Source organism: Moschus berezovskii, chromosome 2 (assembly GCF_049115385.1).
Source record: "Moschus berezovskii isolate FMDL1 chromosome 2, NW_MosBer_1.0, whole genome shotgun sequence".
Classification (NCBI taxonomy): Eukaryota; Metazoa; Chordata; class Mammalia; order Artiodactyla; family Moschidae; genus Moschus; species Moschus berezovskii.
This window is the reverse complement of record NC_142461.1, coordinates 56,832,127-56,849,941: the sequence shown is the minus strand read 5'-3', so window position 1 is coordinate 56,849,941 and position 17,815 is coordinate 56,832,127. Positions and strand designations below refer to the sequence as shown.

Genomic DNA, 17,815 nt, shown 5'->3' with positions numbered 1-17,815 from the left:
GGTATGGGCCTAACAGAAGCAGAAGATATTAAGAAGAGGTGGCAAGAATACACAGAAGAACTGTACAAAAAAGATCTTCACGACCAAGATAATCACGATGGTGTGATCAGTGACTTAGAGCCAGAAATTTTGGAATGTGAAGTCAAGTGAGCCTTAGAGAGCATCACGACGAACAAAGCTGGTGGAGGTGATGGAATTCCAGTTGAGCTGTTTCAAATACTGAAAGATGATGCTGTGAAAGTGCTGCACTCAATATGCCAGCAGATTTGGAAAACTCAGCAGTGGCCACAGGACTGGAAGAGGTCAGTCTTCATTCCAATCCCAAAGAAAGGCAATGCCAAAGAATGCTCAAACTACCGCACAATTGCACTCATCTCACATGCTAGTAAAGTCGTGCTCAAAATTCTCCAAGCCAGGCTTCATCAATACGTGAACCATGAACTTCCAGATGTTCAAGCAGGTTTTAGAAAAGGCAGAGGAACCAGAGATCAAATGGCCAACATCCGCTGGATCATGGAGAAAGCAAGAGAGTTCCAGAAAAACATCTATTTCTGCTTCATTGACTATGCCAAAGCCTTTGACTGTGTGGATCACAATAAACTGTGGAACATTCTGAAAGAGATGGGAATACCAGACGACCTGACCTGCCTCTTGGGAAACCTGTATGCAGGTCAGGAAGCAACAGTTAGAACTGTACATGGAACAACGGTCTGGTTCCAAATAGGAAAAGGGGTACATGAAGGGGTTGTATATTGTCACCCTGCTTATTTAACTTATATGCAGAGTACATCATGAGGAATTCTGGGCTGGAAGAAGCACAGGCTGGAATCAAGATTGCCGGGAGAAATATCAATAACCTCAGATATGCAGATGACACCACCTTTATGGCAAAAAGTGAAGAGGAATTGAAAAGCCTCTTGATGAAAGTGAAAGAGGTGAGTGAAAAGGTTGGCTTGAAGCTCAACATTCAGAAAACTAAGATCATGGCATCTGGTCCCATCACTTCATGGGAAATAGATGGGAAATAGATGGGAAACAGTGGAAACAGTGTCAGACTTTATTTGGCTCCAAAATCACTGCAGATGCTGATTGCAGCCATGAAATTAAAAGATGCTTACTCCTTGAAAGGAAAGTTATGACCAACCTCGATAGCATATTAAAAAGCAGAGACATTACTTTGCCAACAAAGGTCCGTCTTGTCAAGGTTATGGTTTTTCCGGTGGTCATGTATGGATGTGAGAGTTGGACTGAAGAAAGCTGATTGCCGAAGAATTGATGCTTTTGAACTGTGGTGCTGGAGAAGACTCTTGAGAGTCCGTTGGACTGCAAGGAGATCCAACCAGTCCATTCTAAAGGAGATCAATCCTGGGTGTTCATTGGAAGGACTGATGCTAAAGCTGAAGCTCCAATACTTTGGCTGCCTCATGCAAAGAGCTGACACGTTGGAAAAGACTCTGATGCTGGGAGGGATTGGGGGCAGGAGGAGAAGGGGACGACAGAGAATGAGATGGCTGGATGGCATCACCGACTCGATGGACATGAGTTTGAGTGAACTTCGGGAGTTGGTGATGGACAGGGAGGCCTGGCGTGCTGTGATTCATGGGGTCGCAAAGTGTCGGACACGACTGGGCGACTGAAATGAACTGAACTGAACTGAAGGACAACTTTAGTGAAATTCTTTTTCCAAATATGAGTGTAGTCAAAGGTGGAAGGTGAACAAATATTGAAATTTTAGAGATGGACGGAAATGAATTTTAATATTACTTCTGACCAATAAATTTTAATTCTAAAGCAATCATATTAATTTTCATGGTGGGAAAACCAAAAACCATAAATAAATAAGCAATGTCACTCCCAATTAGTAATGTCACTCTGTAGTTTCATCTTATATAATATAAATAAGATATTACTTTTAAAATTTTACTTCTAGTTTATAACAGTCATTCTCTTGTTAACTTTGGTTGTGATTAAGTACTTTGCAAAAATGCTTATGGTATATCCTTTACGTACTTTTCTTGGGTCTTCTTGATCTGGAAAAATATGCCTGTTTTTGGTAAACAGTTTTATTGCATATAAAGATGTTAAGCATGGCCTTTACTAGCATGGGAAATGAGTTCAACTGTTCATTGGTTAGCACATTCTTTAGTACTACCTTTCCTGGGAATTGGGATGAAGATTGACCTTTTCCAGTCCTGTGGTCACTGCTGAGTCTGCAGATTTGCTGACATACTGAATGCAACTCCTTGATGGCATCATCCATTAAGGTTTTGAATCGCTCTACTAGAATGCCATCGTATGCACTAGCTTTATTACCAGCAGTGCTTCCTAAGTCCCACTTGATTTCTCTGTGCAGAATATCTGGCTCTGGGTGGCTGAGCACACCATCGAAGTAATCCGGTTCATTTGGATCTTTTTTGTACAATCTTTCCGTGTGTTCTTTCAGTCTCTTCTTGATCTCTTCCGTGTCTACTGTACCCATAGGTATGATTAAAAATCATTGTCAATCAACTCTTTGCAGGCATCAAATAGAATGTTAAAATATCATTTAGTTAAAGTAGGATTCTGTTTAACTGTTAACCTAGATGCACACCTTCATACTGAGGGTTATACTCACTCTTCTCTCTGCTTGGAATGTCCCAGCCCCTGCAGCGTGTGTGTGTCTGTCTGTCTATCTCCACATGTCCTCCTCTCTCACCTTCCTTGAGTCTTTGCTGACATGCTACCTTCTTAATGGGTCCTTCTGTTGTTATCCTTTCTAACAGTGTCATCCTGGTCTCCTTTTCTGTTCTGCCCCAGCATTCGCCATCCTTCTTGCTTGCTTTGTTTCTCTCTTTTATCAACTTCTGGTACATTATACTTTGCTTAGTTTCATTATTGCGTGTCTTCCCCTTCACATCACCCACAGAAGCTTGGGTCCGTGTTCATTGCTACATTCTCAGTGGCTGGCACATATTAAACAGTCTGTAATATCAGTTAGTTAGGTTAAATAAACCTTTACTCACATGTTCAGAAATTTCTGATGTTCCAGGAATTCATATCAAAAGATGAAGCTAGACTGTAAGGACTCTGCTTGGATATCTCAGCTTGCTATTTAGTAACTTCTGAAAAAAGAAAAAAGAGGGAAAATTTTCAAATGATATAGTTTTAAAATTTAGGAGCCACCTTCTTTAAGGATTCACAACAGAGAAGAGAAAAGAGTAAAATTATTTAGGAGATATGAATGTAATAATGATAATATTATATTAAATGTTCACAGATGAACTTGTGCTGTCAGTAGACTTATTGTTGGTGGTTTTGAGTTGTGAATGCCAACAAAGAATTTGTGAATGGGAAATAACTTAATTCTAAAGTTCCTTTCAACTCTGAAATCCTTCGAGTATATTATCTTCCTATTTAAGAAATGTGGAGTGTATTTTAGGAAAACTTTCATTAGAAAAAAAATTTTTTAATGTTACTGATTTTTTTTTTAGTGTTAGTTGGTTCAGTGGTTTAGAATAATTAGGTAATAGGTTTTATATGTGCGTCTCTGGTAGCTTGGCTGGTAAAGAATCTGCCTGCAATGCAGGAGACCCTGGTTCGATTCCTGGGTTGGGAAGATCCTCTTGAGAAGGGATAGGCTACCCACTGCAGTATTCTTGGTCTTCCCTGGTAGCTCAGATGGTAAAGAATCTGCCTGCAAAGTGGGAGACCTGGGTTCGACCCCTGGACTGGGAAAAATCCCCTGGAGGAGGGCATGGCAACCCTCTCCAGTATTCTTGCTTGGAGAACCCCCATGGACAGAGGAGCCTGGCGGGCTACAGTCCATGGGGTCTCAAAGAGTCCGACACAACTGAGCGATTAAGCACAGCACAGGGTATATAAGGGACAAGTTGATTCTTCAGTTTCTGGGGTCACAATCTAAATTATGGAAGTTGAAGATTAGTTAACATATCTAGATTTAAAGTCTAATTTTACCCTTTTCCAACTTCACTGTCAGTTGGGCACTCGTGACAAACTTTTCTGTATCGGGGTGGAGATGTACCTGCAAGGTCTTATTTATGTGGAAAAGAAGGCAGATCTTCTCCAATTCTCTTTATAGAGATAACTTTGAAGAAGTAAGTCTTATTAACTCTGAGTTACTGGTGACCAGAATTTATTATACTCTGGAAATCTTAGTGAATGGAATAGTTTATTTTCACAAGCACACACCTCATTTCTCAGCATCTCCATAAAAGCATGTAAGGAAAGAGTCCTCTTGGAATTGGCAAGAAAGGCGAATGTTGGAGTTTTTCAGAAGAGATTGACAGTTTTGAGGTTTTTGGGTGATAGGTTAGGGGAAAGCTTAGAATTAGGAATGAACAGATATAGAATCCATGCCAACAGTCACCCATTCAGAATTTCTGTTTACATAACATGAGGTGGGGCAGTAGTCTTGAGGTTTCTCTTAACTCACTGTTGCTATGATTTTTAAACTGTAGTCTTTTACTTCCGATAAATCTATGTCTATCTGCTTGTACACTGAAAGTTTTTCTAGATTTGTGAATTTAGAATGTTACAGTTTTAAGTGAATAAATGAAAAATTTCTGGGAAATTGCCATTCTTAGCTATACTTTAAGTGAGCTCTTATATTTTGAGGGAGGTCTATCTACCTACTGGTCTATCCTCTCCTCTCCAGAAAAAAAAAAATAGAAGAACTTTACAGGTGTCCATGGATTTTAGTCACAGCAATGTCAGTATTTGGTCTTTTATCTAATTTCTTTATTGGAATATGATTGCTTTATAGTTTTTAGTTTCTGCTATACAATGAAGTGAATCAGCTTTATATATATGTTTAAAGATATGTGAAGAGTATGAATGGGAACTAATTGTTTTGTCTCCTCACGTTGAAAATTGATTGAAAGCAGCTTATTGTTTTGCAGTCAATATTTTTAAATGATAGCTTTCAAAAAACCAGAGCAGGTTGGAATTTTTTTTTTTTTTTCTTTTTTTTTTGAGCATGAGCCACCTGTTCTCCTTGCTTGGCCCTGTAATAAACCTTTCCTTTGCTTTAAAAAAATAGGAAAAAAGCAAAGGAAACAGAAATAATGAGACCAAAGCAAAAGTTAATATCACGCTGTCCTCTATGGTTATTGAACTTGGATTTTTCATTTCCTGGTGGTCAAAACAAAAAGGGGAATATGATCAGTAACAAAATTCTTTTTGCACACAAGATCAAAGTACTTGAGTTGCTTAAGGGAAAAGTTTTCCGTACCAGTTAGTTTTAAAAGAGATTTTGAAGTCTTACGGGACTTAAGAAGTGAAGGATAGCACTTGAGCAACACCTCCCAGAATTTCTCTGCAGAAAATAAAGTAGTGAATTTTATATGGCTGCTTTTTATGTCACTTCACTAAGTAGAAGCAGAGGACACCAAAGCAGTTTTGCAAAAGCAAGTCTGTAAGACACTGAAGTCAGCGATTGGTTATCCTTGGCTGCTCCACAGGACCCCCACAGAATTCCATCACATCTGTGGAGGGTGGGGAAAGGGGAACGAGGCATCAGCTCCCCGGGTGATTCTAATGTGTGTCCAAGGTTGAGAACCACCAGTACAGGTACCTAGGTTATTGATGGTTTGGCTTGATTCAGAAATACAGGGAACAGATAGATTGCAATTTCTCCCTCAGGTTGTTTTCAGTTTTTTCATAACTGGGCTTTGAATTAATGGTGGTCTGCTGACAGAGATGATATTCTTTGGAAAGAGCCCAGAATACACGTACTCTGTTGTCAGGAAAAGACAGAGCCTTGATTTGCAAATAAGGTTGTCATTATTTTATGAAAATTGAGGAAGCAAACCAAGACTCATGTAAATAGGTGGCTGCTTCCTCTCTGTAGAGTTGTGGGCTACAGACATGACAAATAGAAGATTCTATAGACTGGAGCTAGTTTACAGTTATGCTTAGGCAACCATGAAGGGTATAGGGATGGTCCCAGTCTTTGGGTCTGGGAAGTTACTGCAGAGATTGATATTTCTTCAGTTAGTAGGTATTTGAAATACACATATCTGGAGAGAGCAGTTGTGTGTATGTGTGTGTATGTATGTTTAACCTTAAACAGTAAGTTTAGGGACCATAGGTCTCAATGGCAAAAAAGACACATGAAAAAGGGACAGACGGTTGTGACTATAGCTTTTCTAAGTAGTCTTGTAACCAGTTTAAGTTTCAAAGATTTGATGTGTGGAGTCTTTGAAGATTTATTGGTTTATTCATCTGACAAAAATTTTGAGTGCCCCACCTCAGCCTGTCCCAGTGCTTTTCTTGGTGTAGAAGCTCTGCTCTGAAGAACATAAATTCCAGAACAGTGAAACTCCATTCCTTCTTCGAGTGGAGTCTTTTGCTGGGGGAGCTGAAGGGGACTGTGCTGGGTGACTCTGAACAGAGTCAGGGCTGCGGAGGGAGAGCCTTGAACTTGATGGTCTGGATGGTAAGGATAGCCTCATTTTCATCTATGTGTCCTCTGATGCTGGGTGCGTGGTTCCTGGTGGGTTGTACCCTCTTGATAGATATTGGCTGTAGAATCTGAGAAGCACGTTAGGATAAACATGATGATTTGCTCAAGGGGGTCCTTGCAGAGGGACTATACATATTTTGGAGAGGAGCGGGACTATCAGTTGAGGGCTGAGAAGCAGTAGGAGCAGGATCTTTTCATTAGGCAGTTCTGGAAATGACTCTGGTTGCTTTTGCCTCTTAGTTCAAGAACTGTAACAGCAAGGTCTTAGAGTGTTACCAGGGCAAATATAATCATGCCTTATCTTTCTAAAGCAGAGGATTTTAGATGACCATTTGCCTGTGTCTTTAAACAGAATCTATGTGGATTAACATTAGGGAGAATTGCTAGATAGTAAGAAACCTAAACGAAAAATTTCAGCTAGAAAATATAGTGTAGAGTCCCAGTTCTCTTCAACTTTCTTCTCTGAGTATTTTAAATCCACAGTTCTCTTTTTTGGAAAGATGTGAATGTACACTCACATATGCATACCTGAATAACATTCCTTTTAATTTCTCCCTAACTTAGTTACAAATAGTTGGTAAACTTGGAGTTTGAAAATGCCATACAATGAATTCTGTCAATTTCTTACGTGACTAGGAGAGAAGACTATATTAGGATTCATTTCACAGATTTATTCTGACCGTACACCGTGTATCATCCACTGAGATGATGAGTCATAATTTCTGCTGTCAAGGGAGAAAAGCAAAAAAAGTTCTCCAGAAATTTAAGCCACATGTTAAGGATACAATAGATATACAGATGGGAGTTCTGTAGGTTTGTAGGCAACGCTTTCTTTGAACATGGGAATCACTGAGGATTTCCAGGAGAGAGTGTTTGGTGGGGGCAGAAGAGGAACTGGCAGGGAGATACAACAGGAGACGTAACTGATCTTTTTCCGGGGAGGGGCTTGGCTTCTTTAGCACACCAGTGAGAAATAAAGCCCTTAGAGACTGGATTCTGGGTGGGTGACCTGCCTGATTTTGACCCCTTGGGCCAGAAACCAGTAGGGATATACATGAAGGATGTTTTTAAGTGCTTCATGTTTTAGTCACCAAGTGATGTGACTCTTTGCGACCCCATGGACTGCGGCCCACCAGTTTCTCTGTCCATGGAATTTCCCAGGCAAGCATACTGGAGTGGGTTGCCATTTCCTACTCCAGGAGATCTTCCTGAGTCTTGAGCTTATACTCTATAATAAAAACATACCCTGGCACTGTGCATAGCTTTTAGGGACCCAGAATTTGTATCCAGAGCACCTGGGGCATGGTCTCATCTCACCAGAATCTTTTGTCCCTACGCCGCTCATCTGGGAGGATTTCTGCTGGCTTCCAGGACTTTATTCTTAGTATTTCAAAGTTTAGTTTTTTAGGACAAAGTCTTTATCAGATGTTTTGGTCCTTCAGTCACATGGTAATGATGCTAACTGCCCTCTTGCAGATCTGAGTCTTTCTCTCAAATATCCATGTCATCTGCATATGTGGCATTTCAAGGCAGTCATTTCCTTGTGGCCACTTTGCAGATGCTGTGACCTAGCTTAAGAATCTTGAAAGCAGATGTTTGCATGCTCTGTGTGGTAAGTCCATCCTGGAGCTGTGCTTCCTGTGTGCTGCAGTGATAACAAGGTTGTTTCAGACCCCTTTCTGAGTGTTAGGGCACTTTGTGGGTATCGGCATTAAATCTTCCTCCAGCAGTAGCTCAAAGCGCTGTTGCTTCGTCATCCCCTGCCTCAAGTGTGGGCCAGAGAAGCTTGTGGAGGAGGGAGTGACCTGCTCGCATTTTAGAAGGAGGAGGGTTGTGGGGAAGCCAGCCTACAGACAGAGTGGCAAATGGTATTTTTGGTTTACCCATTCTTACGTGGCCACTTTGAAGCCATTTTTGAAAGGCAGATATTTTAGCATAAGACACACACACACACACACACACAAGTTAACCAAATACTGTACAGAGCAGACTTCCTGGCATCTTACAAGCCTACCTTATGTTGTTGTTATGTTGTTGTTGAAGCCCCTTCCTTGTGATGGGGAGCAGAGGTAGAGTAAAGAGGGAGTGGGCGTGAAATCTGTCTGGGAGCCACACCCAAGTGAAGAGTAAGTCATCCTTGGTAAGCCTCTCAGAGAGGGCTGTCAGTCACCCCAGGCCCAGAGCCTACTCGTTCTCTGAGGGGGCTTCTGTCTCAATGGTCTGTTTCATAATCCTTTGATTTCCTCCCTTTATCTTAAGTTTCTTTTTAAAATTAAGACATGGATTTGGCCATGTAATTTTTTTTTTCCCGTTTGGAAATTTAAAAGAAAGGTTTCTGAATTTTGTCTTTGTCCTAAATTTGTAAACCTTACTGGAATAAGTATATATTAAACTCCGGTGGATTGTGGGCCAGCAGAGCCTCTTAGGATCACTCCAATTCAGTCCAAACCACTATGAAATCCTCATCATGTGTTCAGTACTTGTGTCTGGTGCCTTAGCAAAATAAATGCATTATACTTAAAATCACAGTGCTCCATAGGATCATAGTTTTGGAAGACAGGAACAATACAACCTAGCTTTCTGTTTACAAATTTGGAGGGAAAGCTTTGTCACAGAAACACTTAAAATCAAAAAATTAAACCTGGATGCAATTAAATCAGGGGAGAAAGTCATGTCAGTGAAAAATGGCCTCAATTTTTGACAGTGTTGTATCAAGATGGCTTATGAAAAGTGTCTTACTTGAATTAGAAAACCCCTTTAAGAGTTACCAAAACTCGGGCCAGAAATGAGGAAGTCAACTAAGGCAATAAAATACTAGTGATGGAGAGGAGAGAAAGGGGTAGATTTGAAGGGTATACTGAGTACCTGCATGAAAGAATCAAATAAAATTTTAATTAAATTTTTTTTTCTAGTACTGGCATCCTGCAAGCTTTAGGAAATGAATTTCTTGTTGTTTTTTTAAGTAAGCCAAATAGACCAAGTGACATGTCCTCAAATGACTGAATTATTGTCTCATTAGATAGTGTGTGATTTCTCTAAACTGAAAACCCAAGAGTGGGGATGACATTATTTATATTCCTCTGCCTGAAACACTCCATGGCACATAGAATGCTTATTGAATTAATGAGTACTTGTTCAAGCTGGTTTTAGAAAAGGCAGAGGAACCAGAGATCAAATTGCCAACATCCGCTGGATCATGGGAAAAGTGAGAGAGTTCCAGAAAAACATCTGTTTCTGCTTTATTGACTATGCCAAAGCCTTTGACTGTGTGGATCACAGTAAGCTGTGGAAAATTCTTCAAGAGATGGGAATACCAGACGACCTGACCTGCCTCCTGAGAAACCTGTATGCAGGTCAGGAAGCAACAGTTAGAACTGTACATGGAACAACATGTCCAAATAGGAAAAGGGGTATGTCAAGGTTGTATATTGTCACCCTGCTTATTTAACTTATATGCAGAGTACATCATGAGGAACGCTGGGCTGGAAGAAGCACAAGCTGGAATCAAGATTGCCGGGAGAAATATCAATAACCTCAGATATGCAGATGACACCACCCTTATGGCAGAAAGTGAAGAGGAACTCAAAAGCCTCTTGATGAAAGTGAAAGAGGAGAGTGAAAAAGTTGGTTGGCTTGAAGCTCAACATTCAGAAAACAAAGATCATGGCATCTGGTCCCATCACTTCATGGGAAATAGATGGGGAAACAGTGAAAACAGTGTCAGACTATTTTTTTGGGCTCCAAAATCACTGCGGATGCTGATTGCAGCCATGAAATTAAAAGATGCTTACTCCTTGGAAAGAAAGTTATGACCAACCTAGATAGCATATTAAAAAGCAGAGACATTACTTTGCCAACAAAGGTCCGTTTAGTCGAGGCTATGGTTTTTCCCGTGGTCATGTATGGATGTGAGAGTTGGACTGTGAAGAAGGCTGATCGCCGAAGAATTGATGCTTTAGAACTGTGGTGTTGGAAAAGACTCTTGAGAGTCCCTTGGACTGCAAGGAGATCCAACCAGTCCATTCTAAAGGAGATCAATCCTGGCTGTTCATCGGAAGGACTGATGCTAAAGCTGAAACTCCAATACTTGGCCACCTCATGCGAAGAGTTGACTCACTGGAAAAGACTCTGATGCTGGGAGGAGTTGGGGGCGGGAGGAGAATGGGACGACAGAGAATGAGATGGCTGGATGGCATCGCCGACTCGATGGACATAAGTTTGAGTGATCTCCGGGAGTTGGTGATGGACAGGGAGGCCTGGTGTGCTGTGATTCATGGGGTCGCAAAGAGTCGGAGAGGACTGAGCAACTGAACTGAACTGAAATTCTCTTAAAATTATTTCCCAAGATGTTTCTTCCCTTATAGTATCATGATATAAATTTAGCTAATTTCAGGAAGTTTCATTATTATTATTATTTTGCCAATTCACTTTCTTTTCTTCACAGCAATATACGTAAGCTCAGGCAATTGCATTGTATGTACATGGTGATCTATATGTGTGTTTATCTGTATGTACATGTATCTCTTTGTAACCAGGAATCTTAATATTGGATAGGCCAAAAAGTTCGTTCAGGTTTTTTCTGCAAGATGTTATGGGAAAACCTGAATGAACTTTTTGGCCAACCCTGTATTTGTTGATTTCACTGAATTGTGTATCCACTGTATGAAATGGTGGTGGAATTCACTGAATTGTGTATCCACTGTATGAAATGGTGGTGGAATTCACTGAATTGTGTGTCCACTGTATGAAATGGTGGTGGATCTCTGTCTTCAGTTGTGAGTCGATTTGTGAGCCTGATTCTATAACATGCAATCTGATAGCCCCATCTGGCCTTTCAGTCCTGTATTTAGAGCCTGCGGCCTCTGTATAAGGGGCACCTTCTGCCAGGTCTGTCAGGCTGGAAAGCTAACAGCTTCCTCAAAGCCTTCACTGCTGCCCACTTCCTCACCTCTGTGCTTTTTTTTTTTTTAGATCCAAAGCAGGTGTACTTGGGGTGCCCATTCAGAGGCCACCTCTACTCATTGTGCTGGGAGTTTGTTGAAATTATTTTTACCCTAAGCAAAAAAGGCTATTTTTGTAAATAAATAGCTGTGTCCTTACTTTTATGAGAGTTGGGTAATAAAAGGTTATTTGTTAGTCTTCTTTTGTTAAAAGAGATGCTAAAAATACTTTGAGGGCTTATTGAATTTTCATTAAGAGCTCAGTTGTCTGGATTTTTCCCCTCTCAAATCAGGTATGTTTTGTTAATTTCTGGACAGAGGAAATAACACAGTTTCCTCTTGTTTTCTGTGTTCTCGCAGCCTCTATCCTCAGGTATGCCTTAGGGTTCAGATGTTACATACCTGTCTTCTGTGACATACCTGTCTCAGTAGAATTTGTGTTCCACGCCCCCGCTTTTTTCTTTTTAGGGGATTAATCATATGTTTCTTACCGTCTCCCATACCTTTTTTTTTTTTTTTTTTTAATGAAATCTGTTCAGATCTATATCCAAGTCAGTGGAAAACCTGGGAAGACAGGCCAGAATGCTTGCTTCTTGTGCTGTTTATTATTTTATCATATTCATTGAAAGGATATCCTGTGTAATGATAGAAATTAGATACAAAAAATATAGGAAATGTGGAGCTCTGCACAGAACTTAGGATTCTGTGTAGAATGAACTTTGTATCTTTGTGTCATTGTTTTCGATAGAATCTTTTTAAAAGTGGGAGTGTATTCAGTTCAGTTCAGTTCAGTTCAGTCGCGTTCGACTCTCCGCGGGAGTGTATTACCAGGGAGAAATAAGTGTGGTTCAACTGGAATTCCTCTTGTATGAATAGCATTATGCACCTTAATGTTCTTCTGCGCCTCTTTTCTGGGGGGATTTAATGTCTTCCCTGTTTGATTTTAAGCTGTTAAAAGACAGATTCTCTTCATCTTTATTCCCAGAACCCTCACAGTGAGTATGATGCCTCCCAGCTCGGGGGTGCCTGGGAACCTCACCCTTGTGGATGTTCTTGCTCTAACCTCCGCGTACTCTTCCATATTAGTTGTTTGGGGACCTTGTTCAAGATAGAGAAACCAATCACACTTCATTAATTTGCGAGATAAGGCCCTTCAGCAGCAAAGACTGATAAAGTGGAGTCAGCCTCTGTGCTTTTAACTGCTTGCCAAGTCCCAAGCAGGATGCTGGCCCTATGACGGGCTCTCCCCTGTGGCCTCTCATGCTCAGGACACCATTTGCAGAAGGAAGTCCTCAACAGCACAAGGGATTACTGCTAAGTTCCAAAAAGCAGCTTTTGGGGCCTGAAGGCAGATGTTTCCTTCTCAAGGCCTTCATATCTTAAGTCCAGTCCTTTTCCTTCCTGACATAATTTAGTCTTTTTAAACCTCTTACCTACTTCCTAATGTGTGTCTTCAGTACCTGGCTTTTGCAATTCACCTTTGGAAATGAGTCACCCCTTGGCTCAGTCCACCTTCATATCCCTCTCCAGGAAAAGGAAGGTGTTTGTTCTGTTGAGGGACACTCAGCCAACTGACCCCGGGCTGAGTTGAACTGAGGAACTCCATTATAATTTTGATAATGATCGGGCCCATGGGGTTGGGAAAATGTGAGCATGCCTCAGAGCTTCTTCCTTTGCAAGAAGATTGTAAATAAAATTCCTAAAATCTTGAACGACTACCCTTTAAGTGCTCTTTCCCCTTTGTTTTGGATTATATTGCATATCTAGCATGTGAACTGGTGAATTAAAGAGCTTTGTTTGTAAATTCTAATACTTAAGGAGAAGAATTTCTTGTCTAATTACACAGGGATTTCTGTTAGTCCTTAGAACGTTACAATACCTGCGAACCATTTTATTCACACAAACGTTCTAATGCTGTGGTTTTTGTCCCTTTAGTGGTTATGTTTGACTGTCCATAAAGTATTTTTGAGTGACTCATTAACAAATAATGGGAGACCTACTGTACATTGAGATTGACTCAGTCTGTGAAAATTTGCAAAAATACTCTGTAGTCTGTTTTTTGAAAGCCAGTTTTGTTATGTGTTATTTTAAAACCTGACTTTTGGGCTTTATTTGATTCCTTAACTGTGTCACTTCAGAACAGATGTCATTTTAAAATCATTCATCCCTGATGAGATTTCTGTTTTGTACCTAATAGAAACAACCCTTTTAGGATATAAGAATGCATATGAACTTTTAAAAGTAAGTATTGATATTTTTTAAAAAATGATTGAAGTTAATGAAGTTTCACCTTTAATCTGCTATATGTCATGCCATGGCATAACAGCCTTCTTTTCATTGAGATGTCAACTAGAGACCTCTTTGAGTTTAGATGAGTAAAGAGAAAAGAAAGTGAAATGTACTTCTTCTCTCTCTTTTTTTGACCAGTTCTTTTGGCATGGTGTATATATATATATATATATATATATTTTTTTTTTCATCTTACTTACTTTTAGCCTATCCATGTCTTCATATTTTAAGTTTGACTTCCATCAGTTCAGCTGCTCAGTCGTGTCCGACTCTTTGCGACCCCATGAATCACAGCATGCCAGGCCTCCTTGTCCATCACCAATTCCCAGAGTTCAATCAAACTCATGTCCATTGAGTCGGTGATGCCATCCAGCCATCTCATTCTCTGTTGTCCCCTTCTCTTCCCGCCCCCAATCCTTCCCAGCATCAGACTCTTTTCCAGTGAGTCAACTAGTCGCATGAGGTGGCCAAAGTATTGGAGTTTCAGCTTTAGCATCAGTCCTTCCAATGAACACCCAGGATTGATCACCTTTAGAATGGACTGGTTGGATCTCCTTGCAGTACAAGGGACTCTCAGAGTTGACTTCCATAGGAAACATCAAAATGGGTTTTGTTTTTGTATCCATTTTAGCATACTCTGCCTTTTGATTGGAGTATTTTGTCCGTTAACATTTAGTGTGATTATTGGTGTGCTTGAATTTAGGTTTACTATTTAATAATATACTTTCTGTTTGTTCCCTGTTTTTCTTCTTGCCTTGTTTTGGATAATTTGAATTTGTTTTTAGAATTCCATTTTAATTCTTTTGTTATTTTATACCTCATTGTGTTATTATTTTGTGATTGTTCATGGTATAATGTATATCCTAAAGTTTTCAAGATGCATACATAGTTAATGTTGTACTGCTTTATGTAAAATACAGAAACTTTGCCATCATTTGGGTTCATTTACCATCCATCTCCCTCCAATACTGTTCTTTTTTTCTTTCTCATAATCTTTCCTTTTTACTTCATAGTATATATATGTCCCCTTGGAGAAGGGAATGGCACCTCACTCCAGTATTCTTGCCTGGAGAACCTTGGACAGAGGAGCCTGGCAGGCTGCAGTCCATAGGGTCGCAAAGAGTCGGACATGACGGAAACAACTTAGCACGCACACAAGCATACATATGCCCATTGCTATTTATTTTGAAGAGAGGCTTACTTTTGTTCTGTCTTCTCTTGGATTGTTAGGAATGCTTACCAAAGTTGTGGCTATGTAGGAATAAATGTATTTTGTAAATATGTTAATTTACTGTGCCTTTTTAGGCACAGCTTGGAGATATTGTGGGTTCAGTTCCAGAATACCTTAGTAAAGTGACTATCTCAATAAAGCAAGTCACATAAATTTTTTTGGTTTCTTAGTGTATATGATAGTTATGTACCCTATATAATAGTCTCATAGTAAAGTATGTAATAGTATTAAATCTTAAAAAATGTACATATATTAAATAAACAATATGAAACAAAAAGTGATAATAGTGGCATCAAAGATCACAGATCACATGTCACCATGATAATAATGAAAAAGCTTGAGATATTGTGAGAATTATGAAAACATGACATAGGAACAAAGCTTTCCAGGATAAAAAGTTATAGTTACTTGTAACAAGCATAAAAACTGATTTTCCCTGAAGTTTTTCCTTAAGATGTGGGATGAATGTGTCACAGAAGAGTATGACACTAATTTAACTCAGTGTTATTTTTCAAGCAAGTGAATGTTTCTGACTTAAGAGTATGAGACAATTATAGGTGTACAGGTATACGCAGTAGTATTTTACAAGAAAGACCAGCATTTTGCTCCTCCTTAAAAGCCAGCAAATAAACAAACAGACCTCAAGGATACTGTGAAAAATACACCACACATAATTCCCTTTCTTTCTTTCCTTCTCTTGCGTGTCCTTGCTGTGGACCTTAGTCCTTAATCAGATTTAATATGAAGTTAGAAATTGGTGGCACACTTAGAGGTTAGGAATTTTTTTAGAAATCGCTTTATTTTTTTGTTGTTGTTGCTTAATTTTAAAAGCATGTTGTTTTTAGAGGTGAATCAGAGCGAGAAAGTGGAGAAACAGTTAACTTTTGTAGGTCTCAATGTGGATGAGAATTTTGAGACAGAGCTGTTTTAAGAGGGTTAAATTCAGAAGCAGAATTTCCATAGTGTGATTTGAAAGTATTCTAGGATTCAGGATTGAATGAAAGGAAGTACCATTTTGAGAGTTCTTGAAAAAAAGACAGAAACCGAAAGGTAGAAACAGTCATCTAAGTCTAGGAAAGTTTCCTAAGACAAAATTTGTTCTGTGTAACACTTTGGCTAGAGGAGGTGACAAACTGAAAGTCTTCAGAATAGGTTAGGCTGCTTTAGAGAATGATTCCTCAAGCGCCTCATTAAAAGAGCCAGAGGGACTGAGAAAAAGGGGTCTGCTTGGGAGAACAAGCTGACTTCGCTGGTAGTTCAGCTGGTAAAGAATCCAACTGCAATGCAGGAGACCCCGGTTCAATCCCTCGGTTGGGAAGATCTGCTGGAGAAGGGAACAGCTCCCCACACCTGGAGAATTCCATGGACAGAGGAGCCTGGCGGGCTACAGTCCATGGGGTCACAAAGAGTTGGACGTAACTGAGCGACCTTCACTTTAGGAGAACATAAGCTTTAGGTGTTGGTGGGTGGTATATTTGGTGTCACACCATCTTTTTTGCTCCCTGAAGTAGGTGAAGGAAACCTGGAAAGAAAATGACAGGGTGAGGAGCTTGGAGTTTGGGGCAGGGACGCCCTGATGCCCACGAAAGCAGGACCACGGCAGAGATTCCCATTCTGAACAGAAATAAAATGGTGAAAGAACATAAATACTGGCTAGATAATTTTGAACATGCAACTCAATCTTCTGCTCTGACAGAACATGATAGATGAGCCCCAAATCTAGCTTCCAAAACCTATAAACAATAGATACAGCTGTTTGCAAATGTGCAGCAAACATGCTCCATGTTGGTGGAAAGCTGATTCTCAGTGAACAGCCGCTTAGCTGATCTGGAAATGAAGGGGGGACTTGCATTCAAACGTCAGGCTGTCGCTATTCTTAGAGCTCAAGTAGAGGACAGAAGAAGTAGATGAAGCCCTGCTCTTGATGTGGTGCGATGAAGACCATGTTTGCCCCTTCAGTTATCATCATTATAGTGCAGTAAACCATTCATTTTTGTGTGTGGTAAATCACAATGCTGACATGCTCACAAAATAATGTGAAGCATATGGGTCACAACTGTTTTTAAGTAAAAACTGCTCTAAAGATTTATTTAGGTTCCTTAATTATAGAGTGGTTGGGAAGACTGGCATGTGGTTTCAGTTTAGTTACAAATGTTGACTGTGGTGATGGGTATGTGCTAACGTTGCCAGAGAGAGAGAGTAAGATTGAACATTGCCAGAGAGAGGGAGAAAGGTTGGGAGGGGAGCTGGTGTCCTGGCCCCTGTGTTATTTTTTAAGTGAAGTCAAGATCTTGTGTTTATATGAAATAAGTACGATGGCATTATGCTCTGCTCGAGGTGGGTGTGCTAGTATTCCGGGCCAGTTTTCCCAGTGTTGTGAGTACTTTAACTGGTAAATTTTCATGACAGTTTGAAATCATTGACTCTTCAGAAACCTGACAGAATAACCATCACTTTTAGCCTTTGTCTTATACTCCCCACTAGATGTATCAAGCCCAGGTTGGGGGACAGCAGTTAACGATTCTGTCTAGATAGACAGGAGAAAACTAAGTGTTCCACCTGGGTGTTTTGATGGGAAATAAACCCACGTCAGGGTCATTTGGTGATCTTCTGAGCCCGTGTGTGTGTGTGTGTGTACACATGTATATATGTGTGCAGTCACAATCACATGTGGTTAATCATGTTAGAAGTAATTTGGCATCATTTGGGATCTAATGATGGTATAATATATAAAGCTAACTTGCAGTACTAGGAGCCTGGGGAAAGGCCTGTGTTAATCCATGAAGAGGTCAGCGAATATGTCAATATGTGATTGGAAGAGTTTGTTTGTATTTGGTGTAACATGCTTTCCTGTATTTCTTGCCAGTGGTGAAGATGACGTTGGCTTTGCTG

The 17,815-nt window shown here is 40.1% G+C and overlaps 1 protein-coding gene across 5 annotated transcripts in view; it reads left to right on the top strand.

Annotated features, from left to right (window-relative positions):
• Window positions 1-17,815, top strand: part of MYO1B (myosin IB) — a 196,940-nt gene that overhangs the window by 73,793 nt on the left and 105,332 nt on the right. The window contains exon 1 of one of the 5 annotated variants that reach the window (XM_088828743.1): window positions 6,280-6,436. The exons of the other annotated variants lie outside the window; for them this stretch is intronic. The gene's annotated coding sequence lies outside the window, so the exon portion shown is untranslated. Of the gene's footprint in view, window positions 1-6,279; window positions 6,437-17,815 lie in introns of those variants that run through there. 5 annotated transcript variants of the gene reach the window in all.